The sequence below is a fragment of the Musca autumnalis genome, unplaced genomic scaffold (assembly GCF_047663935.1).
Source record: "Musca autumnalis isolate F117 unplaced genomic scaffold, ASM4766393v1 scaffold_1, whole genome shotgun sequence".
Classification (NCBI taxonomy): Eukaryota; Metazoa; Arthropoda; class Insecta; order Diptera; family Muscidae; genus Musca; species Musca autumnalis.
Genome location: NW_027411644.1, coordinates 243,515,175 through 243,543,008, shown reverse-complemented (window position 1 = coordinate 243,543,008; position 27,834 = coordinate 243,515,175).

The window sequence follows — 27,834 nt, the reverse complement described above, 5'->3', positions numbered from 1 at the left end:
GGTATAGTATAATTTTAATGTCATGGACAGGGCAACGGTCATAAGAAGAAAACGGCGGAGTTTGAAAAAACAATTCATGAAAGGACCCCCCCCCCTCGATTGTACATGCGTATGCATTGAGAAATTATTATGGACAAGACTCTAGGTGGACTTGATAGAAAAGGCTTCAAAAATACTTCATATCGACAAATCTGCAATAATTTCTTTATAAATAGAAGTTTTCAAATTCCACCTTTGTCTTCTAGTCATTCACATCTGATATGCCTGATGAGCTGAATTAACCACTGGCGAAACGATCGTATCTTATTGGTTGGGTGTGTGGGACTTCGCTTCACTTTTTCAATGCAAATTCGTCAGGTCATTTTTGCTCGATTAGTTCAATTAAAAAAATCGGAGGGATTTTTAAATAAATCGCGGTCAAAATTTAACATTTGTAGGGTGTTTTTAGGTTTTCAGGGTTTGGCTTGAAAACGGCAAGTCTTATCAAAATGGGACTACAGAAAATGTTGTAGCTGTGAAAATTCTCTAAAAGATCGGTGCTTTTAATTATAACCTCTACCATAATATGGTGTGAAACGTCCGTAACACATCGAAATATTGGTTAGATATTTTGATGTGTTTTTACTTAAGATTGCATAAAATTTTAATTACAGAGTGATTCGATGAAAAGAGCTTCCGCACAATAGCTTTTAAAGTTTTTATTTTTCAGAACTTTTGACCATTTTTTGAAGTCACTGTAAGCAGAAACAAAAACAAGGTATAGGAGCACACGACATTACCAAAATGACATAACCGATTGTTTCTCACTAATATTATCATCGTATTATAACATATATATAATTTTATTATTTCATATATCATAAAAATTAAAAGTGGTTTGTGCGGGACCTTTTTATAAAATTTAAATGGAATAAAAGTTATTTTAGTCATTAATAGGCAAAAGGCCATTCATTTCCTGAGAAAAAAATTTCAAAAAGTCATAACTAATATATGTTCTTGATAAGCAGAAAAGTCTAATCTCTAATTCTCAATATAATGATGTCAGTCTGTCCGTCCGTCTGTTGAAATCAAGATACACTTCGCAATTTTAAGATAGGGCTTTGTAATTTGGTATAGAAGTTTCTATTGCTCCTAGGATGTTTGGTCTTGAAAACGGGCTATATCGGTCCAATTTTTGATATAGTCCCCATAGAACGGAAACTCCTGATTTTCTGTATTTTGAAGGTTTTAGCCTCATTATCACACCGACATTAAAACCGAAATTTGGTACGTAATCTTCGTTGGGGGTACAAAACTTTCCACCTGAAATTTGTCGGTATAGGTCCCCTCATCTTCATATAGCCCACTCAGAACGGTACCTCCTCAGAATGTTGAATGTTGTTGCCTCAATACCCCACCGAAATGACTGAAATTTGGTATTTAGTCTTCGTTCTAACTGAAATCTGTCGGTATGGGACCTCATTTTTGTGTTCCCAGAAAATAGTCCATATATATATTAGGCAATTTTCCTTGCGACAATTGTCAGTTTGATGGAGAGAGAGAGGTGAGGCATAGATGAGAAAAATTAAAACCAAAAAAATTCGCCGGAGGAGTTTTTAAATAAATCGCGATCAAAGGTCACATTTTTAAGGTTTTAGGTTTTCAGGATTTTGCTTGGAAACCACAAATCCTATCGAAATGTGATTAGAGAGAATGTTGTAGATGTTAAACAAAATTGACCTTAATGCCTTTTTCCTAGGTCTGACCATTTTCGAAGTTCAAATTTGGACAATGCACGATGGGGCCAATAGCAGTTTTCGAGGCAAAAAGTCAATTTTTGAAGTGAACAATTTGAAAAAAAATAATAACGGATTTCGATTGCCAACACTCTGAATCACTAAAAATAAGAAAATAAATCAATCTGGTAACATCACATAGCGACATACTGATCTGGCAATGGTGACATATTTTCTTATGCATCATTTTCCGACATTCATCATAAATAAGTAGTGAAAGTATTTTAGGCGCCAAAAAGAACATTTCAACATTTTTATATTTTTTAAACATGGAAAGCTCTTCAATGGGTGTGTAAAATAAGATAGTGTTAACAAATAATAAAAATGTTATGTGTGGTAAATGTATTTTTGAGTTAAGATGTTATGTCTTTTTTGGAGTATTTTGCTTTGTTATCCATGTGTTCTCTGGAGTATAACTTTTGAGATCTAGGTAGATCTAGGATATTATATATATGTGGTGAAAGGTATTAATGTGTACTATCATTTTGTGAAAAAATTAGCTGCGCCTATCTGCGCCTTTTCATAAAAATCTGATTTCAGATGTCGTAATACTTTAAAATATGGACATTTTTATGTTTTGGTTGGCGAATAATCGGAAATCCATTAATGTTACCAATTAGATTTCGGAAAAATTTAATAGACATATATAATAATAATAATAATAATAATAATAATAATAATAATATATAATTTCAAAGATATCGCAAACTTTGGCTTTTTTTTATTAACTTACTAGCTGACCCGGTCCGCTTTGCTGGCCCGTTTTTTAGTTTTCCGTGTAAACATTTATAACCCATCTACATTTTTATATGTCTACACCTTTTCAGATTAAATTCGAATCATTTTAGTTGTAATTCGAGAATTCCATTTTTAATTCTTAACATTTTATTTGTGATTCCAGAAATGCATTTGTAATTCGAAACATTTCAATTGTAATTCGAATTATTCCATTTGTAATTCGAATTTAGTTGTAATTTGAATTATTATATTTGTAATTCGAATTATTCCATTTGTAATTCGACTTATTTGACTTGTTATTCGAACTATTTTATTTGTAATCCGAATTATTCCATTTTTTCTTTTTTGTTCCTATCCTTTTTATAAATGGAATAATTTTATAAATGGAATAATTCGAATTACAAATGGAATAATTTGAATTACAAATAGAATAGTCAAATTACAAATTGAATAAATTGAATTACAAATAGAATAATCGAATTACGAATGAAATGGTGCGATTTTCGAACCGAATTGACGTAACTATGCATTCTTCTTGTAACTTCATAAAATAAAATTTTTAGCAAAACTCTCATGTAATTGTATCTCCAGATTTAAAATAGAAAATGTTTTAATTATACCCTCCACCATAAGATGAAGGGTATAACTAACTTTTTGTTTCCGTTTGTAACACTTCGTTTTTTTTTGTTTTGATCAGAATAAAAATGAGTTAATGTAGCGATGATCTTCAGCTGAAATCAAGATACAGCCCGCAATATTTGACATTGAACTTTGAACTTTGGAAATGGGTTATACCGGTCCACGCTTTGATATAATCCCCATGCAATTGTACCACCCGATTTTCGGTATTCACCATTAAATGGGATTTAGTCTTCCTTGGGGTATAAGCATTCCCATTCTGTGTCCAGTTTTTGAAAAAGCACCCGATGTTGGGTATTTTCAAGATTTTAGCCAAATTATTTAACTGAAATGGCTATAATTTGGTTTGTTGGTATCCGTTGGGGTCGTAAATACGCCTGCAGAGAATTGTCGCTACAGGTCCCCTTTTTGATAAAGCTCCCATAGAACGGTACCTCATGATTTTCTATAGTAAAGATGTTTTGCCTAATTTTTCCACCGAAATGGTTGTTTTTGGTCTCCGTCGGAGGTCGTAAACATATCTGCAGAGACTTGTCGGTATAATTCCACGTTCTGATATAGGTACCATAGAACAGTTTGGAGGTTTTCCACCGTCATGACTACAATTTGACATTCCCACATAGACTATTCGGTACATGATTAGGTTTTTATATAAACTATATAGAACGGTACCTCCCGATTTTCAGTATATGCAAGGTTTTAGCCACATTATTCAACCGAAATGGCTAAAATCTGGTTTCAATATGAATTGTTGTGAATGATAAAAAAGTTCGAACTTAACGCCGGTTTTACTTCTTGTTAACAAAGTGCTGATTCACTGAATACCTTAGTATTTTAAGCTCCTAAACATGTAAACATCAGTGGTTCATGGAAAATTAATTCAAAATGCCAGTTGAATTTATCTAGACTTTGCTGTATAAAAAACGTGATCTCGATTGAATTATCCCAAGCACTGAAGACTACGTTCTTGGCGTGTTTGCAGTAAGAATAATGTTTTCAAAAATTGGACTTAATTGCGGCATTCTGCTTCCAAAACACCCATTAATGGCAGAGGCCACCATTGCTGATGTATTGAATACTGGATATGTCCAATAATATCTGAGATTTCGCGATTTGTTAAAACGCTGTGTGGTGGAGATCCCCCACCCACTCCATTTTCGGGATTCTCCCACCTTATGAACCTACACACAAAATTTCATCAAATTCGGTCCACCCGATTCGGAATATTAATTTAGAACATCATGCCAGTCTTAAAGAACTTGACATACATTTAGATAGATTATAGATACACCGCATTGTTGGCCCATCGCTTAAGTGACCAATGCTAATTTTTTAGACGTTCTAGTTATTTAACCATCTTTAAAATTAGGTTTTGCCTGATTGCTCAATCGATTTTTTTGGAACTTCGGTCAAGCGACATTTAACATTATCGGGGTTGTACTGTATACCAAAATGTGGGGTTGATCGCGCATTCCCACCTATTGAAGACAGTGCTTATAGCGTTTTTGTAGTCACGCTTACTAAAATTAAGTATATTATCTATAATTATACAATTTTGAAAAATTGGGCTGACCGCGATATTCCACTTCCGAGATGACCATTCAGGATCAAGACAGTTATTTCCATAGTATTGTAAGCAATTTTTAAACAATACGTTCAAAAATACCTTTGATTTAACGTTTTCTTAAAAAAATTGTGGGGAAGGTACCCCGGTCACTCAACTGACCAGTATAAAAAATAGCTAAAAACCTATTCTCAGATCTAAAAACTCCACATACAAAATTTCGTCGAATTCGATCAAGCGGTTTCCGAGGAGTTTAATTTCGAACATCATGGCAGACTCGAAGAATTTTATATATATGAGGAAAAGTCAAAATTTTTTAGTTTCCATGAAGCCAAGGTTTGCACTATTATAATACGCGAACTATTGTAGTTTACCAGTAACTATGACTATTGCTGGATTATTTTAGATGTTTTTGTACAAAGCTCAAAAATTTAGCAAAAAAATTTAATTTACGTGGTAGTTACGACCGCGTAAAGGAAAAAACATAGGTAAAAACACGTTGAAGCTAAACAGGTTTTTTACATTGCTATTCGATTTCTGATTAAACCATTCAAATGAAGGACATCTGTCCAAAGTAAAAGTAGGAGAATACAAAATGACACAAAATTACACTTCTAATGTATGACTTTCCAAAATTTCCACTGCATCCACCTTTTATGGATGCTGACATTTTGAAGCCGGATTTCAGGTGTTTTTTGTATTTTTTATGTAACTGGGACGCGCATTCGGATATTTCGAAAAACCAATTATAGGACTAAAGAACTCGCGATTTCGCATTATCTGATATGTATATTAAGTATGTAGCTCACACAGCAGCAGAGTAATCTACTGCCAAAGGCCAAAATTTAGTGCGATATTTTTTCTAAAAAACCTATTTTTTGAGTACAGTATTTACAATATCGTTTTGAGTGTGCTGGTATCCCGCGATATTTTAGTTTTTCGACGATCCGGATCATATGAATCACAGATCGTAAAAATCCATTTACTAGAACGGCGGAAATGGCTACTGCAAAAATTGAAAAATTTGCAAAAAATGTTTTTCAAAATATCGCTGACTAATTCGCGTTTTATGTGGATCGTTTCCATTTCAATGAAGAAAGTGAATCATCACTCGCGTTTGTGCGAACACAGCGGTTTGAAAAATTTAGTGGCATGGGAGCTGTATCCGATTTATCCAAAAAATACTGTGTGATGCTACATCCACGGTTCTTGATGGATTTTATTGAAATATGTTTAGATCGATGTATTTTTTCACGGTTGATAGCGAAATCGGATGCGCATAAAAAGTGTATGCACTTTGTTCAAAATATAAGCGTTATACAGTTTGTTGCACACTAAACTGCAGACGATGCTACATTTTAGCGGCCAAAGTAAATCCTGGCAAATGTGTACAAATTAAAAGAGAAGAATTCGCTGTATTGGTAAACCGCATGCGCATCAAGTGATTTTGAGGATTTCGCGATTTACACGCATTTCAAAATGAACATTACCCGATACAATTTTATTTCAAGATTATACCCCATTTAAAGGAACCCAACATTTATTTGAAAGATATCCATATCTTCTGCTAGATGTTAGCGTGTTTTCGAGAAGTGATTAGAATAAAAAATGTGATTTATTGCGTGAAATTTAACTAAAATAGAAGAAAAACTCCGACCTATTTTTCTTACATTTTGTTCAACTAACTCACAAAATAAATTTTAATAAATATTTTCTCTTACAAAAATTTTATAAATTTCCTCAATATATTTTTTTTGTTTTCGCTATAATATGAAAACCACTAAACGGATTTCTATAGTTTTGGTTTCATTTAAATCTTCGCGATGTATAGATTACGTACATATTTTTATATATTTTTCAGAGGCATAAGCAGGTTGGATTTTATTAAAACAAGTTGCAAACTACCAATTGTTTGGAATTCTTTCCTAATTTCCGCAAAAATGCACAACTTTTTCACTAAAGTTATGGGACCTCAGTAACCATATAGTATGTAGGGAGCCCCTAATTAAGAGAGTTTCTCAATATAATGATTAGAGTCTTTTAAAGATTTTTTTCTTTTTATCAGAATTGAAACCGCCATAACTTTTGCGCGCAACAACCAAAATTAGTATCTCTAACAGATTTAAGAATGGGATTTTTTTCCCAATGTATGTACCAAAAATCATTCATGTAGCTTAAAAAAAAATTTTTAATTTTTTTTATGGAAAACTATAAAATTTTGTGTTCAAATTAAACAAGTGGTTTTCGAGCTTGAGGTCATGTTTTTGTTTTTATTATTTCCAATATTTCGCAATTCCTTTAAATTGCATCTTCAGGGAAAATCTACAAAATATTTATTTAATATTAGTTTCATTTCATTTTGATTAACAAACACAAAAAGATTCAAAGAAACGAGAATCGCTTACATTTATAACATACAAAACTAGTGTCAAGTTTACTTATAACTATGATAGACTTCACTATCGTCGTCGTCGAGTGTAAATATTGCACTGAGTTATATTAGTTATTGCACGATTTCTCTTTCTGTGAAAGATGTCGGTAACAGTATGCTGCGTTATCCGTATCACTCTTATAGTTTATTCTCTTTGTTGTTGGTAGGCTGTTAATATGTAACATCTCCAATGTAAGTCTCCTATTGTAGTTATTTTCTGTTTGCAGAATTTGTACTTTTTCGAAGTTTGGTGTGTGGTTGTGTCTCTTACAGTGGTCTGCAAGAGCTGTTTTTTGGATTAAATTCTGGTTTCTTAGTTTAATATCGGATTTATGAGCCGATAATCGCGTCTTTAATTTATTTTTCGTTGTTCCAACATACATTTTTCCACATTGTTCCCCATTGTTACCATCGCATTCTATTTTATAAATAACATTATGTTTATCCAAATTGTTTATCTTATTTTTTGTATTCGAAAATAACTTTTTAAGTGTATTATTCGTTTTTTGGGCCACATTGTATTTTTCTTTGTCGTAAAGGTCCGATTTTTGAAATCTTTCCGAAATTTTTGGAACATAAATCATAGACTTATATATTTTCTCCTTTTTCTCCTGTGTCTTTCTTGGTTTTTGTTTGTATATTAAGTTATTTATGATATTGTTTGGAAAATTATTCTTGGTCAAAATTTCTCTAATAATATTTTTGTTTTTGTTGTGGAATTTTTTGTCGCTGATGTTTAATATTCTATTTACCATGTTCCTTGCTGTATTCATGATCATCGGTTTGGGATGATTGGAGAGGAAATTTATTATTCTACCCGAAGCCGTAGGTTTTTGGTACCAGTCCAGTTCTAATTTGCCTTTATTTCTATATATCATCGTGTCTAGATAGGGGATGGATCCGTTATATTCTTCTTCTATCGTGAATTTAATGTTGTTATTGTAGCTGTTTAATTTTGTCAAGGTATCTAATATTGCATCTTTCTTAAGTATCACAAAAAGATCGTCAACATATTTGGTTAAAATCACAGGTTTGGTCGTCAGTTGTTCCATACAGGTGTCAAGTAGTTTCTCCATCACTATGTCAGCTACAATCGGAGAAGCCGGTGACCCCATCGGTAGTCCTTTTTTCTGTTTATAAACTTTATCGTCATATGTGAAGTAGCGGTTGTCCTTGATGCAAAAAGTAAGAACTTGACAAAATTAAACAGCTACAATAACAACATTAAATTCACGATAGAAGAAGAATATAACGGATCCATCCCCTATCTAGACACGATGATATATAGAAATAAAGGCAAATTAGAACTGGACTGGTACCAAAAACCTACGGCTTCGGGTAGAATAATAAATTTCCTCTCCAATCATCCCAAACCGATGATCATGAATACAGCAAGGAACATGGTAAATAGAATATTAAACATCAGCGACAAAAAATTCCACAACAAAAACAAAAATATTATTAGAGAAATTTTGACCAAGAATAATTTTCCAAACAATATCATAAATAACTTAATATACAAACAAAAACCAAGAAAGACACAGGAGAAAAAGGAGAAAATATATAAGTCTATGATTTATGTTCCAAAAATTTCGGAAAGATTTCAAAAATCGGACCTTTACGACAAAGAAAAATACAATGTGGCCCAAAAAACGAATAATACACTTAAAAAGTTATTTTCGAATACAAAAAATAAGATAAACAATTTGGATAAACATAATGTTATTTATAAAATAGAATGCGATGGTAACAATGGGGAACAATGTGGAAAAATGTATGTTGGAACAACGAAAAATAAATTAAAGACGCGATTATCGGCTCATAAATCCGATATTAAACTAAGAAACCAGAATTTAATCCAAAAAACAGGTCTTGCAGACCACTGTAAGAGACACAACCACACACCAAACATCGAAAAAGTACAAATTCTGCAAACAGAAAATAACTACAATACACTATAGGTAATTTGGACAGGTTTTTAGGCAAAAAGTAAATTTTTGAACTTTTAATAACGCGAGTTTTCTAATTTGATTCGAAGAAAGAACATGTCAAATTCTGTGGATGTGCAATTTGTTTTCAAAAATATTCAAAACTCGCGGTATAATTCGAAGTTAAAATCTAAATTTCGAAGACAAAATAAAAAATGTTAAAAAAGATTAAAAGTCAGAGCAGAATTTAAACGCAATTTGTAAGAGTTTGGTAATAATTAAATACAAAGATATGATATTCAGTGGAATGGTGGTGGTGTGTACTTTCTGTTGTAAGAAATAATTATCTTCAAAATGTTTGTTACAGCAGAAGAAATCGTCATATAGGATACAACCTAAAAATTATTTTTTTTTACAAAATTACAGTTTTATATTATAGACTTTTACAAAATTGTCCAAATTTGACCGTAATTCTGCTACCGGGAATATCTTCAGCAAAGGGTTCTGAATCAACTACATAATTACCAAGGTGCGATTTTTTGCGTTTTTTGAGTTATATCACTTTTTTGAAGGTGACCTCCTTGCAGAAAAATATATATTTTTTAAATTTTTTGTTTGGTGAAGGAAATATTAAACACAAAAAAGCATCCGACTTGAACTAAAAAGACATTTTCTTTAAAGAAATATTCACCAGGTGTTCTAAAAATGTACAGGCGTGTTGTGGTCAACATTTTTGTTAATTATAGCCGTAATATGTTCTAACTAGGGATCACGATTGTGTGATTTATTTGGTCCTTTAAAAAAATAATATTTATAAAGATTTTTTCGCGAATCAATATTTTAAACATATTAACGTTTATAAAAATATTTTGGCGGATCAGTACTTTAGTTCATTGTAACCATTTTTCTTTTGTTTTAACCGCGTTCATTGGTTTGGAACGAGTAAAATAGGTAAAATGAGAGTAGGGGGTAGGAAAAGGAAAAATTGTTCGTTATATCCGGCGTTCGTTGTAAACGAGTTCGTCTGTAAAATTCTTATTAAAGCCTACTTTTAAATATCGTATATTAAAATATTTGAAACAGTGCTTAAATTCGTCGCTATCGCTTGTGTTTTAAAGCGGGCCTGAAAATCCTAACAAATTGTAAAAAATTCTACTCGCGGGGTAACAATTTTTGTTTGTTATAATCGTGATCGTTTTAAGAAGTTCAATGTATGTACAAATATTAAGAAAAATTCTTTGGAAACATAAAACTTTGTTCGCTATAAACGTAGTTTTTTATAACCGATGTTCGCTATATCCGAATTTTAGATTGTAATTCTTTGTTTTATCTTACTTTTACATATAAAGCTATAAAAATGTATAAAAATCCCACATATCCACCGCTATTAATTTTTGCCTCAAAAACAGGCCAAATTACCTATAGTGCAATAGGAGACTTACATTGGAGATGTTACATATTAACAGCCTACCAACAACAAAGAGAATAAACTATAAGAGTGATACGGATAACGCAGCATACTGTTACCGACATCTTTCACAGAAAGAGAAATCGTGCAATAACTAATATAAATCAGTGCAATATTTACACTCGACGACGACGATAGTGAAGTCTATCATAGTTATAAGTAAACTTGACACTAGTTTTGTATGTTATAAATGTAAGCGATTCTCGTTTCTTTGAATCTTTTTGTGTTTGTTAATCAAAATGGAATGAAACTAATATTAAATAAATATTTTGTAGATTTTCCCTGAAGATGCAATTTAAAGGAATTGCGAAATATTGGAAATAATAAAAACAAAAACATGACCTCAAGCTCGAAAACCACTTGTTTAATTTGAACACAAATACAAAAGGTCGAACAAACAGCACTGAAGAAACTAAAAAATTTTGTCTTTTCTTCATATATAGATAACAAAGCACAGACAAAACCATGAAATTTGAACATAAGTATATAGGGGAGCTATTTCTATATCTGAACCGATTTCAATATAACTTGACAAACTTATTTGTAGTCTGAATTCCGTAAAATTTTCCAAATTTTATTGTAATTTGATGGAATTTGCATGCTTGGTCAATCATTTTCCTGAAATCGGGCGAACATATATATGGGAGCTATATCCAATTCTGAACCGATTTCAATATGATTTGCCAAAAATGTTTCTAGACCGAAATCCGTCACACATTTCAAATTTCATCAAGATTGGACATACATAGCGGGATTGGTGCACCAAATACCTAAAATCGGGCGAAAATATATATGGGAGCAATATCAAAATCTGAACCGATTTCAATATAACTTGGCAAACTTATTTGTAGTCCTAATTCCGTGGTATTTTCCAAATCGCATAAAAATTGGGCAGAATTTGCGTGTTTGGTCCATCAATTTCTTGAAATCGGGCGAACATATATACGGCAGCTATATGTATATATGAACCGATATGAACTAAATTTGGCATATTAGTTTCTAAGACCATTATAAACACCTGTACAAAATTTGGAAGGTATAGCTTGCCCCAGTGATATGTTGCCTCGAAAACCTGTCATTGGCCCCATCGTGCAATGCACTGACTGTATCTCTTCCTTATAAAACAATGTCATACACTATCTATCTTTAAATGAAAAGTGCTTACACATAAAAAGTTTTTGCGGATGTTTTTTCAAAATAGTCTGGCTTAATCCCATTGTTGTTGTTTTAATATTTTAAAACAACTAGTTTATAAGTGGAAAAGATTTGGCATTGTTCGCCAAGGGGTAAGGCAGGGAATACTATAGTTTCGATCCACGCCACTAGATCTCATCAGTTCCCTTGTTTCTTGTTTGTGGATATTCTCCACCGAAGTTATTATACCCTATACCACAATGTGGAAAAGGGTATTATAATTTTGTTTTGGTAAAAATTCATGTAACACAGCGAAATATTCGTCGGAGACCCCCAATGTGGTACACCAATCTTCATATCTCGACGAGATAAAGCGATTTTGAGATGTGTGTCCGTCCGTCTGTCCATTATAAATTGTAAACACGCTCCAGGCCGCAATTATGGACCGATCGTCACAAATTTGTATGGAGGTCGTCAAATTTTGTATGGAGGTCGGGCTCAGATCAGAATAGATCCCTATTCTTATTGGTGATGGTCGTGAAATATTTAGCGGGTGGAATGGACCAAAAACATAATATTTATCCAATTTTCTAGCGGCTCTGTAGGTCTCAATAATAGCCCGATCAACGCGTAATTTTAAAAAAGGTAAGAGTATATCACAAAAGAGAAACTTGCAATTTGAGATGGCGATCGGATAATATTTGGAGGCTTAAATGGACCAATACTTTTGTGTGAAAATTGTGAAAATTTTTAATATACAGCTTATATCTTAATTCCTGGAAGTGACATTCCGGACAAGTGAGATATAATTGAAAGTGGAACGCTTGACCTTTCAATTGATGCCAATTATGTTGGTGTGCATGATCAGATAACAGAGTTACAGCCTAATATATTCCGTTATTTGTTTGTAGTGTAATAATAAACTCGCTAGAAGTCACAATTATACATCAATAGCCACGAAATTTTGCACCGGGTAAGAGTATAGGTCGAAAAAGATGCCTACAATTTTGAATGATGATCTGATATTCTTTAGCGGGTGAAATGGACCAATACTTTTGTATGAAAAATATAAACATTTTATTTTTGGTCGATATTTTAATTCCTTGAGGACATATATATTTCGCAAAGTAGCCTACATATGGAAAAAAACTACTGACCTTTCCTCTGATGTAAATTGCAATAAAGTGTTTGCTAGATAACGGGCCTACTGTGTAATATATAATGGGTTCTGTGTAGAGAACCACATTTTTATCCCATGCTACATATTGTCTCTCCAAAAGTTTATGTAACACCACGAAATATTCGTCCTAGACCCCTTATTTGGTATGCCAAAATTCATATCTCGACGAGATAAAGCAATTTAGTGATGTGTGTCCGTCCATTAAAAATTGTAAACAAGCTTTTAAGGCCGCAATTATGGACCGATTGTAACAAATTTTTTAAGGAGATTGGGTTCGGGCCAGAATAGAAATGATTAGTTTTTGGTGATGATCGTGAAATGTTCAGGGGATGAAATGGATCAAAAACAAAATTTTAACCAATTTTGTAGCGGCTCTGTATGTCAAAATAATAACCCGCAAAATTTTTAACACTGTTTGAGTTTATGATGAAGAAGAAGCGTACAAACCAACGTGAAGATCAGATAATACTTAGCGGGTTAAATGGACTGAAACTTTTGTGTGAAAATTGGTAAAAATTTCAATAACGTAGCGGTTAAACAACGGAAGTGGTAGTACTACATAATTGGGTTTCATTACATTTTAGTTTGTGTGAACTAAATTTTCCTTTCCTGCTACAAAAATTTCTTTGTCATGCTAGATAACTTTTTGGTTTTGGTCATAAGTATTATACATTACATCTCTGATATTTGATAATTAAATCTTCACAACCATTGAAAAGAAGTTCCGTGGAGAGCGATTGTCCAGGGATAGTGGTATAGGGTATCCCATGGTCGGCTCCGTCCGACTATAGACTTTTCTTACTTGTTTTTCAATAACTTATTCAACAAGAAACTTTTTATACCCAAACATCAATCGTCAGCTCGAAGTATAAAGGTAAGCAAAGAAAAAAGTTCAATGAGAAGTTTTTCCTTGGCAACCTCCATCGAAACTATAGTATTCCCTGCCTTACCCCTTGGCGAACAATGCCAAATCTTTTCCACTAATAAACTAGTTGTTTTAAAATATTAAAACAACAACATTGGGATTAAGCCAGACTATTTCGAAAAACAAAATTGCAAACGCTATCCCAATAAAAAAAACGCCACAATGTTTCTAGTTTTTGCGGATTCTGAAACTACAAAATTCATAGATGAGAAAAAAAATCGTCGGAAAAAATTGTAAATAAATCGCGGTCTAATGATACATTATTAGGTTTTAAGGATTTTGCTTGGAAGCTATTTTGTTTAAGTTATCCGTCTTCTCTCGAATATGCACTTCTTTTTAATGTCTCCAACTTAGCAAAAAACATAGATGCATAAGCCTCTTATCATTTCTGCTCGATGAGTCTTTTGAGCTTTTTAAGCAGGAATGGTGAAAGGCTTTTGTGTCTACGATTTTTCCTGCTTAGTTGGAGACATTAGAAATGATTTAGCCTTGCCGTTATTCTTCATATCTGATTAGCCTATATCTGTATCCCATTCCATCAGAAGCATCCGCATGCTATCTGAAGCGATGTGCTTCATATTAATCTGCACTGCATTGAGCATCGTGCATGTGGGGGTATGATGTGAGTAGATGCACAAGGTAAAGACGACTATAAAATCTCCACCCTCAATTGACTCAACTCACTACTCTTGCCCGGATCGTGTAAACGTCTTTGGGGAATAGCGTTGGGCATTCAAAACATTGATTCTTTCTTTTTAGCGTTATGTCACTTAACCTCAAGGCCTGCAAAATGCAATATTGGCATTACAAAAAATAAGTGTTATGATCAGGGATTGAACCACAAAACCTTCTGTGTGTATGCTTACCACTGATCCCTATCGAAAAGACCAATTCAAGTTCTGATTACCTAGAACGTTGATATTCACGAAGAATGTCATCTTTTTGTACCTTGAAGTCTATCAGGTTTGTTTCTCATTAGGGTTGTCCTAATTTCCTTACATTTTTATCTTAATAAATATTTACTCAGTGTAATTAAGACAACCGATTTTCTTTTGTTTTCGTTAAGACAGCTCACACTCACAGCTAACCAGAATCTCAACCACAATCTCAATTACTAAATTGTAGCATCTTAACAAATTATACTATTGAGATTTACTTAGAACATGGCAGTCATCCAGCCAGCCGCAAAATACAGGACATCGTTGTTGACTTTCTGCATGGCACTGTCATAATGGGTATGGGAAACTTATTTAGCAATTAAAACAAAATGAAAGTTTCTTAAGGACAAAGTATGCTGTTACAATACCAGTTCGTTTTATTTGTCTTGGGAGATTTTTAAAAGATGATGAAAATGATGGCGTCGGCTTTGAAGGTTGTTGTACGTTTTTGATAGTAATGGTGGCAAAAAAGTGAATATGTATGTATGCTCTTTAAATAGGAAGTTTAAATAGAAATAACAAAGAATTTTTAAAAATTTTATGTAAGAAAACTAGTAACATAACAATTTACAACAAATGTTTTCAGGACCAGTAATGAATCTATAACACCATAAGAATCATTTTAATGTTCCGTACTTTATAACTAACCAGTAATTAAACCCTCTAAACGCAAACGTTTTAAGGATCATGATCTGCGAATCTGCACCTGGAATGTTCGCACTCTTTATTATATGATCTGGGAGGTTCTGCAATGTTCAGGCGAATTGCTAAGCGATTGGCAAATAAACACATGTACGCACATAAAAAACATTGTTCCACAACATCCCATACGGGACAAGGGAGACTTCTCTCATATCAATGAGTGCACCCCGATTCATATTAGCTCAATGATATGGGACCTACTGTTTATCGCCGAGTCCGAACGGCGTGTCTAAAGACACCACTTGTAGAGGAGTTTTACAAGGCTGAAATACTCAGGAAATGTCGCCAACATTACTGAGGGGTATTTTGCCACCGTTGAAAAATGTTTGATGTTGCCTGGCCGGGGAATCGAACCACCGACCTTCTGCGTGCAAGGCGGGCGTGCATACCATTGCACCACGGTGGCACCCACATTAGTACGCACATACAAACAGCAAAACACAGCAAAATCTTTGTAGCCAACGAACTAGTTGAATCACGAGTGCAAGAGATTTCGGACTACATCTTTTTACGTGAAACAAGTCAGTTAAAAAAGTTGTGATATTTTTTTTTTGGATTGGATTCAAGCGAATTTGGATTGGAATCGTCCCAGTAAAAAAGGCCATTATTTACACAATTTTTACATTTTTAAAAAAAGTTTTAAGATCGACATGGCCGAACATTTTATAACCTCCACCATGATATATGCAAGGCCGAAATACATATATGTGAAATTTTATGAAATGGATTCAAATCGGGCATTGTCAAAATGTGAAGAACGGAATGCATTTTTTATAACTCTAGGTGAACTGCTTCAAAGAAAGCTATGCAATCACTACTTCACATAGAACAACTTCAAATAAATGTTGCTGGGAACTAATGGGGCTGTGTATGTGTATGGGTTACAATGTCAGAAAGCAGAAGCATAATCGAATAGTCAAAATAAATATAAAGAAATAGTACAAAAACAATAGCTATGTAAACAGAGCAAAATAAAGAATAAGCAATAAATTCATAGCTGTAGTAAACTCCGTACAGTTGTTGTTGCAAAACTGAAAGAAAGAAATAGAGAACTGAAAGCATACAACAAGAACAATAGCAAAACAAACATAGAAAATAGTGATTAGAATTCTATATTGTTGTAAATTTGATTTAAATAAACTAAATGCTTAATGAAAATTTACGTTACAATTCAAATTCCTAAATTAGCAGAAATTCGTCTAAATTAAATTAAAGACACAAGTTGCTTTCGTAATAATATATATTACAAGCGCTTAGAAGAAACATATCGCTCATTTACTCAAAGAGTGACACATCTCAAAAAATACAATTTCGAGAAAAACGCGTTTTAAGTTGGCGATTGAAATTTGACTTCCCCACTAAAAAAGATTATTACACAGAAACAATAACAGCCACTTGGACCATATTTTGCAAACAGCTAGCGATATATTAGTGCTAAATTTCTGGGCAAGATCAAGCATGATTTGAAGTGTTTAATTGCTTCATAAACTCAAAAAAACTTAAGTGTTTAAGTGCTTCATAAACTAAAAAACTTTTGTGTTTAATTATGCGAAACTCGTAGTAAATGATCTGTAACTCGCCGAGTTTTAGAGATATCAGTATGAAAATTTGACACAACATAAAGTAGAAGTCGTAGAAAAAATTGAAATTGCTAACTCAGAAATCGTATTTTTTGATATGCCACTCTTTGAGTAAATGAGCGATATGACAGTTGTCCTGCCCATGACATTAAAATTATTCTAGACGATTTTAATGCCAAAATTTTAAAGGAGAATAATTTTGGGCCAACATTCGGGAAATTCTGCATGCACAATGAAACATCTAATAATGGAATGTTGGCTGTTCATAAAGGCACCTGGCTGCCTCTAGACCAAAAAACAAGAAATCAAATTGATGGCGTTGTGATTGATGGAAGACATTAATCGAGTGTGTTGAATGTACGATCGTTCCGAGGAGCAAACATATACTAGGACCATCACCTTGTAGCAGTAATGGTACGTACCCGATTAAACGTTGCAAATATAGTACGAATAGACACAGCACTGAAGTTGAACATCGGTAAGCTGCGATCACAACAAAAAGTCATAGTATATTCCACTCAACTGGCCAACCTGTTTAATGAAAGCACTCCTCGTCCTGCTAACATATCAACACAAAGGCAAAGTACTGTCCATTCTATGCAAACAGCCGCAAAATCCATACTTGGATACCAGAGTCATTCACCAAGGAGCCCATGGTATTACCAAGAGTGTTGCTCTGATACCGAAGAGAAAAATGCGGCATATAGGGGTACTCTACAATCAGTAGCAACGCGCAGTGCATGAGAGAGGTATCGGGAGAAAAGTGGGAATAAGAGAGAAATGGAAAAGCGGGAGTGTAACAACGAGATGTACAGGAGCCAGATTGTAGTCCGAAAATTCTACCAAGGAGCAAAACATCAAACTGATGGTTTGGTACAGACACATCGAATACAGATAGTCTGCTCAGGATATGGAAAGAGCATTTTTTTCCAAACTTTTAGTATCCAATACTAGAGAAGACGACGAATATACCGTAGATAAAATCCCTGAAGATGGTATTGAATGCGTACCGCCCGGCCAAGATGAGGTGAAGATAGCCATAAACCGGCTGAAGAATAATAAGGCAGCAGAAGGAGATGGCCTACTGTTCAAAACCAGAGGCGACACTCTTACAGGATGGTGCCAGGTTCGCCGGGGGACCCTGTGCTTCTTTTGTCCGGTCCACAAAAATGGAAATAAGACTGTATGCTGTAAATACAGAGGCATAGGTCTTCCACTTAATGCCTACAAGGCGGTGTCAGTGATATTGTGCGATCGTAATAATTTAGCCATTACAGCGTCGCTTTAGACCCGGCAAGTTCACCATTGACCATACATTTATCCTGCGGCAAATCCTGGAGAAGACCCTAGAAATGCAGATCGATACTTACCACATTTTTGTCAATTATAAAGCAGCCTTTGACAGTCCACTACACTCAAAGGTATTCCAAGCCATGTCTGAATTTGGTATCCCCGCAAAGCTCATACGGTTTTATTATTATTATTATTATTTATTAATAGATTGATAGTTTTCAATTTGTACAGTTTCAAATAAATATACATACACTAGGGGACCCGGCGAACTTCGTCTCGCAGTTTGTTAGGTACAGAAATTTATGGCTTTGGTTCAAACCTATAAAGTGTTTCTATTTTCCTCGGCTCTCTCTTCTATAAACTGACAATAGCTGCGAAAAAAATTAGGTAACTCTAAATCGGTACTAAGATATATTTTTTAAGCAAATAACACGTTTTGCGATGTAAATAAAAATATTTAGTAGCGCAGTTGAAGCAAAATAATATCATAACGCCTTACTCGTTTCATAATCGATGGTTTTCTGCAATTCTTGTTTCCACCACTGAACACGATATTTCACTAAAGCAATTGACTATGAATTTGAATTTAATGCTGAATATAGTGCTTATTTAAATTTGCGTTTTAATCAATTAACCCATTTTAACCTATTTACCCATTTTGATGCGATCGTTATCAGGTAACCACCTTCGTCTGTTTTTATACCCTCCACCATAGTATGGAGGGTATATTTAGTTTGTTTTTCTGTTTGTAACACATCGAACTAATAATTTGCACATATATTCTTGATCAGGATAAAATACTAAGACGATCTAGCCATGACAGTCTGTCTGTCTGTCCGTCTGTTGTAATCACTCTAGCGTTCACAATAATTGAGCTAGAGCGCTATATTTTTGCACCCGAGCGTCTTTTTTTCCATAGGCAGGTCAAGTTCGAAGATGGGTTATATCGGAACACTTTTTGGTATAGCCCCCATATAACGCTACCTCCTGATTTTCGGTATTTTGGGGATTTTAACTAAATTTTTTGACCGAACTACCTGTAATTTCACGTTTGGGGTTCCCAGTGGCCACAAAACATCTCCACCAAAAACCGTCAACATAGGTCCATGTTTTGGTATAGCCTCCATATAACGGTACCTCCCGATTATCGGTATTTTGAGGATATTATCTAAAATTTTTAACCGAACTACCTGTAATTTGACAGTTGACAAAACATCTCCACCAAAAACTGTCAACATAGGTCCATGTTTTGGTAGAGCCCCTATATAATGGTACCTCCCGATTTTCTGTATTTTGGGGATTTTAATTACATTTCTTGACCGAACTATCTGTAATTTCAGGTTTGGGGTTCCCAAAGTATATCCACTAACACCAGTCAAGGTCCATGTTTTGGTATAGCCCCCATATAGCGGTACCTCCCGATTTTTGGTATTTTGAGTATTTTAGCTAAAATTTTTTAACGAACTACCTGTAATTTGACCGTTGAGGTTCCTAGTATTCACAAAATATCTCCACCAAAAACTGTCAACATAGGTCCATGTGTAGGTATAGCCCCCTATATAACTGTACCTCCGATTTTCACTTTGATATAGCCCCATATAAGGTTCCTTAACGATTGAATACATTTTTTATGTTTTTTACCTTATTTAGGTATCAGAGGTCACAAAATAACTTCGTCTAAAATTGTGGACAGGAAAGAATATAATTATTCCGTTATAGTTCAGAATATTTTATGGTGGAGGGTATAAAAAGTTCGTCCCGGCCGAATTTAAGGCTTTTTTACTTTTTTTTTTTTTTTTTTGACTTCTCTATTTAATGTGATCTCCCGAATTCTACTTGGCTCTGGTAACATGGACAGAGCTATTCTATTAGTTGCCGTTCTTTGTGTGTTTCGGAAGCTTGAAGTCTTGTCACACTAACACGTGACTGTTGTCGATTACTTGGTCACCCTATATTTAATTTCGACGTAAATAACATAGTCAAATTAATATCACAAACTAATTAACGATTAATAAGTATTTACCTACTTATGTCGCCGATAAAGAATATTTGTCAGATAATTCGACCAAAAAAACTCCAGTACCTCCGATTTCTTGTTTTTTTTCCCAATTTTGAATATCATCCTTTTTTCGAATGACATACATACAGTGTACCAACAGTACCAATGTACATATGTATGTATGTATTTGGCCGTTTGTAATTGCCTTCCAGCTCTGCGGGAACTAAATTGATTGAATTCATACTCCTTTTACAGTGAGGGCATCATTTTTTTTGTATCATGACAGAATCTAAACAGTATCAAAATATATCTGGTACAGCTTAAATATTATACCGCATACATCGGAAGTTTATCTTTCGAAGATGTTTTTATCTACGGTTTAAAAGTATACATATATGCCACAACTTCACTTCCAATGAAATTACCACGGGGCTCTGATGTTTCAATTAACCCACCAATTTTGTGGATTTGTACCTTTTTCATCAAAACTGTGGAAACCACTTTTGGCATTATCATCTTAGACTTTTCGATCGGTATCTGACCGAAACCACCACTAATCTTTACAAACTCTAAACTAAGCCCTTTTAACCATTGAAAATAAATGAAAATCGATTTGATTGTGAATAAAAAATTCTATACAACTTTCAAAAATTTACAAAACAGAGGCGTACAATGAGGGTCCAATTACAATTTTCGGTAGGTGCAAATACAATTTTCGCCAAAAAACTGTCCAAATAAGTGCCAAGATTTACTCCAAACGCGAAACTCGATATAAATTTGTGGAAAAATTGACTTTATTGAAAAAATATTTTTGCAAATTTTTCGCAAATTTTGGCGATTTTTAAGGTTTTATCCTTTTCTGCCATGAGACCATTCCGAATTGGTGCGAATTGTCAAAATCTGTTCAGCCGTTCTTGAGTTATAAGCGTAGTAACTAACATCATCCTTTTTTATATATATAGATGTGTATATGATGATAATTCCATTCTATTTCTGGCATAGCGAAAACGCTGTTTGCCATTACTTATATTGTTTCATTTAATATTAATGTTCTATAATTAATACAACATTTTAGGTATGAATATAGAGCTGAAAAATTCGTGCCATTTAATATGCTTAATACTTCATTTACATCAAGAGTAATTTTGTTGAAATAGTTTTTTCTGAATTCCTTAAAAATTGGACAGACACCAATAAAATGAAACGTATTTTCAGGTTCATTTCTATTGCAAATTGTGCAGATACCATCACTAAGATTCGTAAATGACCTTGAATTCAAATTAAGAAGACCACATCTAGCTTTTATAATCAGGCTTTTTGCCCGTGCAGAAAAGTTGGCAGTAAGTTCAGGAACCATGCTATAGTCTAGTTGAGAATAAAGATCATGGAACTGAGAACTTCTGGCACTCGATTCAAATTCTACTCTTTCTTTTGTTTTTAAAAATCAATAATTTCATTATAATATGTAGACAGAGGTAGACTATTATCGGAAGCTTGAAAATCCAACTTTGATTTGGATAAATTAACTTTTAAACTCCATGTTGTGCAATAATCATGTAAAATATTTATCATATCTTGTAATCCATTAGGGGTATCAGACAACAGCACAATGTCATCAGCATATAGTAGGACTTTGATGTTAACGTTTGCAACATTTATACCACTCGAAAGTATATTTGGCAGATCATTTACATACAAGGAAAAGAGGACTGGACTAAGAATGCATCCTTGTTTCACTCCTGAGTCTACGGTAAAATAATCCGAAAAATTACTGCCATCCCACACTTTGGTTTTTGTATTATTATACAACAGTTTTAGTATATTCCAATTTTTGTTGAAAGTCCAAGGGCAGACAGTTTAAAAAACAGACTATTTCGTGGAATTAAATCAAATGCCGAAGAAAAATCAACAAAAAATGCGTATGTGGCTTTGATTTTCAGCTGATTTAAATTGACAATATTGACCAAATTGAAAATGTTGTCAGTTGTTGAGTAACCTTTTCTAAATCCAGCTTGATATTCGTTTAAGATATTGTGCATTGTTAACCAATCTGATATTCTATTTAATAGTATTGAGTTAAAAATTTTGCAGATGCAGTCAATAAGAGACAAGCCCCTATAGTTGCTAGGGATATTGATATCACCTTTTTTGTGAAGAGGAGTTAATATAGATTCTGTAAATGAAGAAGGGATTACTTCCGTAAGAAATATTTTATTAAAAACAGCCAATAGTTTCTGCAAGAAGATCCGTGGGGCATGTTTAAAGCACTCATAAGGGATGCCATCCTGTCCTGGAGATTTATTACTTTTTCAATTGTCTAACAATGTTGTGGAGTTCAATGTACTCGAATGGAGAGTCCAGGAGTGGATCTACAAATGGCATACACCAGCTTATAGGTAGTGAATCATCATGAATGTGCATTAGGGAACTAAAATATTGTTTGAAATCATTTGAATTTATGTTTCCTTTTATATTTGTTGGCGAATTTTTAAGGTCTTGCATATATCCCACCATTCTTTGCTAGTGTTTACTTTGTCTAATTTCTTAAGGTTTTTGTTGTGATATTCTAGCTTCTTTTTTTTCACACCACTTACGAAAAGTAATAATAAAGCGATCTATTATGCTGAGTGTTTTCTCTCCTACATAACTTTAGCCTTTTGAGCATAGTTGTTCTTCGACGGTAACAAGACCAATCGAACCATCTTTGCTTAGGTTCAAAAAATGTTCGATTACTTTTTCGAGGTTGAGCCTGTCTTATTGAATTTGTGATGAAAATGACCAGATCTTCAACAGATCTATTATTTATGTTACTAGGTTCTAATGTTATAGCATTTAGGTTTCGAACGTATTGTGCTTTAGCACTATATTTCCAATAAATCCTTTCTAGAGGTTTCCCAACAGTTTCATTTCTTGAAGGATTAATTATTTTTAGTTGGAGGCAGATTGGCATATGATCGGAGTATGGTTTAGATGGAATACAAAGTTTCTCTACATGATGTAAAAGAGACGTCGAACAAATACAATAATCTATTATAGAGTTACCCATTATACCACAAAAACTATATTCACCATCAATGTCGCCATCTATTCTACCATTGACAATGATACCACCTATGTTTTCTATGAGATCCAACAATTGTTTTCCTCTAGGATTTATGGTTGTATCCTTAGAATGTCTGTGGGTGTACATATGAGGTAAATCACCAAGTATGTTACAATCTAGAATTTGGTCATTACCCATTCTAGCATTTAGGTCACCCATTATACAAAAGTTTGCTGGGCTAAGATCCAATAAAAAAGATTTAAAAAGTTCAAAATCATGCCTCCATTTGGTGCAGTTTAGATAAGCTGGTATTAGGTAATAGATATTTTCATGAAAATTAGCTGACAGTAAAGGATAATTATTTATTGTTTTAAATTCAATTTTAAAAATGGATTTTATTTCTTTTTTATAGCCATATAAACAGCCACCACTAGCTCTGCCGAATCTATTTACTTTTATGGCATCTACCCAATGCAGATAATAATTTTGAAAATACGATGGAAAATTTGACTGTTTATTGGCAATAACATGTGTTTCAAACAATAAGAAAATGTCGAAACCGTTTAAAAAAGAAACAAAGTTGCCAACATTTATGGAACTTTGAAGGTTTGACACATTATAAGATATTATATGGCACGAATGGATCTGCTATTGTGAATTAGGTTTCGTATTGATAATATTTGTGTTAACTGAGTTTTTACAACATACTACAATTGAGCTTCCAACTTCAATTAAAATATTCAATTAAAGAAAGTCTGTGTCCCTCTGAGATGGGGATAATATTTTATCATTATGCCATACATATTTAACATCGTTTACATATAGACAAAACTCTCCTAACTGAACCTTGATTTTGGTTTTGCTATTCGCTAAAATTTATGATACTTTTCTTAAATTGTATCGTTGAGCCTGTTCCAATGCAGTGTAATCCTTCTGTATGTAAATATTTTTACCCACAAGTTTTCGCCTTGCATCAATAACAGATTGAGCTTGACCTGGTGTATCTAGGGTAAAAACATAGGACTTTCCAGATGGTAACATTCTTGTATATATTACTATTATCTCCACATTTAAGACTTCTCGACATAAGTTGATAAAATTCAACTTGGCAGCCACATTATTTTTACAGATTAGCCCACTCACCACAACATTTGAGGACCTACTTCGCCTGTCAATAGCTTCAATACGGGTCGTTAGCTTCTCAACTTCAGTTTTAAGTTTTTGGTTTTCTGCCCTTAAATCTTCCACTTCCTGCTTTATTGCGGCAACATCTTCTTTTTTTGCAACATCCTTCAACTTATTATCCAACAGATCTCCTAATTTACTCCAGGAAAATACATCGTTAGTTTTATCGGAGTTCATATTTTGAAAAGGAGAATACTTCTTCGGCGTACTGTTTACTTGGTCGGGCGATGTCGATAATAGCGTTCGCTTAGTACTCATCAGTGAATGCTTCGAATGCTATGTTTTTCGATTACGATAATAAACCAAAATATCGATTAACAGGTGTTGTAGGACTTGTTTGAAAGAACAGCACAGATGTTGTTTACTTTTTTCTTTCCTTGTGTTAGTCCAAACCAGCTTTCCAGTGAAAAAACAAAAAAATTTTGCCAAAATTTTTGAAAAAGATTTAAAGATATATTTCTTTTGCGAGCAGCTCTCCATTAACTATCATCAGTGTGAATGCAACAACCACAAATGAATCTATTGTGATACCACTTTGTACTTGATGTTGTGTTTTTTGAGAGAATGTCAACAAACTTTGCGGCACGTAAAAAAAGAAGACTGTATGTAAGTACGAATTACAAATAAGATGACTTTAAGTGATACCCGGTCCTTAGTTAAAATAGGAATGAGCCTCTCCGAAGAGTTTAGTACTAAAAGAGGTTTCAGACAAGGAGACAGCCGTTCGTGTAACTTGTTCAAAATTATGCTGGAAAGTTTTTTACGAGATGCAGATGTTAAAAGAAATGGCACAATTTACACCAATATCCACATAGTACTTGTTATGCTGATGATGTAGACATCATGGGACGATCATTAAAGTAAGTAACTGATACCTTTAATAAAGTTGAAAGAGAATCTGCTAAAGTGGGTCTGGTGGTGAATGGCTACAAGACCAAGTTGATGGTTTCGGCGCGCAATGCGTCCATAGAACTCGTACCAACTGCGAAAGTTGGTTCCTATAATATTGAGGTAGTCAAAGACTTCGTCTAACTCGGAACCGCTATAAACACAACAAACAACATCAGTTGTGAAATACGAAGCAGAGTTGTATTGGGCAACAGATGTTACTATGGTTTAAGTAAGCAATTTAAAAACAAAGCCACATCTCGTCAAACAAAAATAACACTATACAAAACGCTGATACTGCCCCTGCTAATGTATGGTCCGAAGCATGGGTACTTGCGCATGCAGATATGGCAGTGCTTGGTGTGTTTGAGAAGCATGGGTAATTGCGCATGGTTCCGATGAGCATGCTGATAAGGCAGAGCTTGGTGTGTCTGAACAACGAGCTGTATCTGCTAGAACTAGAAAAGCTTGGCATTTTTAGCCTAAGCGCCTTGAAAAAATCACTTTGCGAAAAAAAATAGAATTTACACCATGATAAACTGGTTTAATGAATTCAGTCGCTGCCGACACTCGTCAAAAACGATGGTCTTGAGATCTAGAAACTGTCAAACTTTCCAAAAGAAATGTCAAATGGCGTCTGGCAAGATTACGTGTTGCCTAGATCGCAAACTTTTCTAGTTCTCCTCGTACAACGACATCAGTATAGTTAAGAGTATCGAGATACAACGATTGCGTTGGCTAGGCCATGTTAGAAGAATGAGTGAACCCGCAGAACTGGAGGGCCAAGGCTTCGATGGAGTAAACAAGTGGAAGACGGAATCAGAAAACACGATATCCTCAATTGGCAAAATAAAGCAACAAATAGAGAGGAATGGAGATCCTTTCTTAGTTCGGCTTATAGTACAAATGTTCTTTAGTTGGCCAGTTAAGTAATTAAGTAACTAGTAATTACGTATATTTAAATTATTCAGTTTTTAAGGTATTGCCTAAGAAAAACCGCACATTTACATGCCGTTTTTGTGGACAACATCATTTATTTGTTGCGTTTTTCTTTATCTTTTTTCTAGCCACACCTTGTGGACACTTTAGTTGGTAGATTAACATTTGTAGTTGTTGTTTTAGTAGAGCTTTGTAAATTACCACCAAATAACTGAACAATGAAACCAATTCTATACCATTCCATTCTTTAATGACTTCCATCTCTAATAATGTGCCCTATGTTTCAGTTGTAAAGTCCTTACAGACACTCCTTGTGGTAAAGAAAACATGTGAAAGAAATCTTCTTTTACGAAAAACAGTAATTACTTTATTTGTAATTAAGACATTTATATAAATATAAAAGAAGAAGAGTGCTTAAGTAGTGGATGTGGCAAATAAAGATAATTTAAACTAAAACTCCAACGTCCTGCAACTATTTATCTTCACCGCCACAGTTTCACAAGTTCTTCTTTCGCTGGCAGCCAACGAAACCACTTTAAATGTCATTGAAAAATTACACAAACCTTGAACAATTAATGAAGGTGGATGTTAAGAGTAATTACAATACCTTAGTAAAGAATGTAGAGAAATAAGAAATAGAAGTCGAATGTGTATTTGAAATACACTACAAATTTCTTAGTACTTGATTTCTTTAAGATATTTAAGAGTATGTATTTTGTAAAAAGCCATTACACGTAGATGATTTTAGATTTTTAGGAAGAACTTCATCTGATAATAAATGTTGCTTTTTTAAGGCTTTTACGAGGTTCCACAGAGAGTACTGAACATGGATTCTTAAAAGGTTTTTTAAAGGATTTAGAGAGGTTGTGGCTTGATTTTTAAAGAAAAAAAAACATAGAATACGAATGTCGATTTTTAAATATGCACGGTGCTCTTGAACCAACTTTAAATAAAAGGAGCTTACACCTGGGGAGTTTTTGCAAATTCTGAAATTACAATGTTCATAGATGAGAAAAATCCAAAAACAAAAAAATCGCCAGATGGATTTTTAAATAAATCGCGGCCAACTTTTTAGGGATTTTTTAGGTTTTCACAATTTTGCTTGGAAACCGCAAGTCATTTCGAAATGGGTATGAAGAATATGTTGTAGCATTTACATGCTACAAGATTGATCTCAGTGATATTTTTTTAGGTTTTACCATTGAAGATATTGAAGTTCATATTGGGACCATGTACTGACTGTATCACCTCCTTATAAAACAGTATCATGTACGGTGCGCCTTAATTATCTTTAATTAAACCTAAACCAAAGGCGAAACATGTCATGTCACACAGTAGTGCTTGTGTGGGTTAGTATCGTCGGCTTTCCTTTTTCAAAAAGCATCTTGGTCAGAAAGCTCATCTCTAACGAGAAATTAATTGAAAACCGCTTATAACTGGAAAGTTTTTGCGGATTATGAAGCAGCGATGTTCATGCTGTACCAG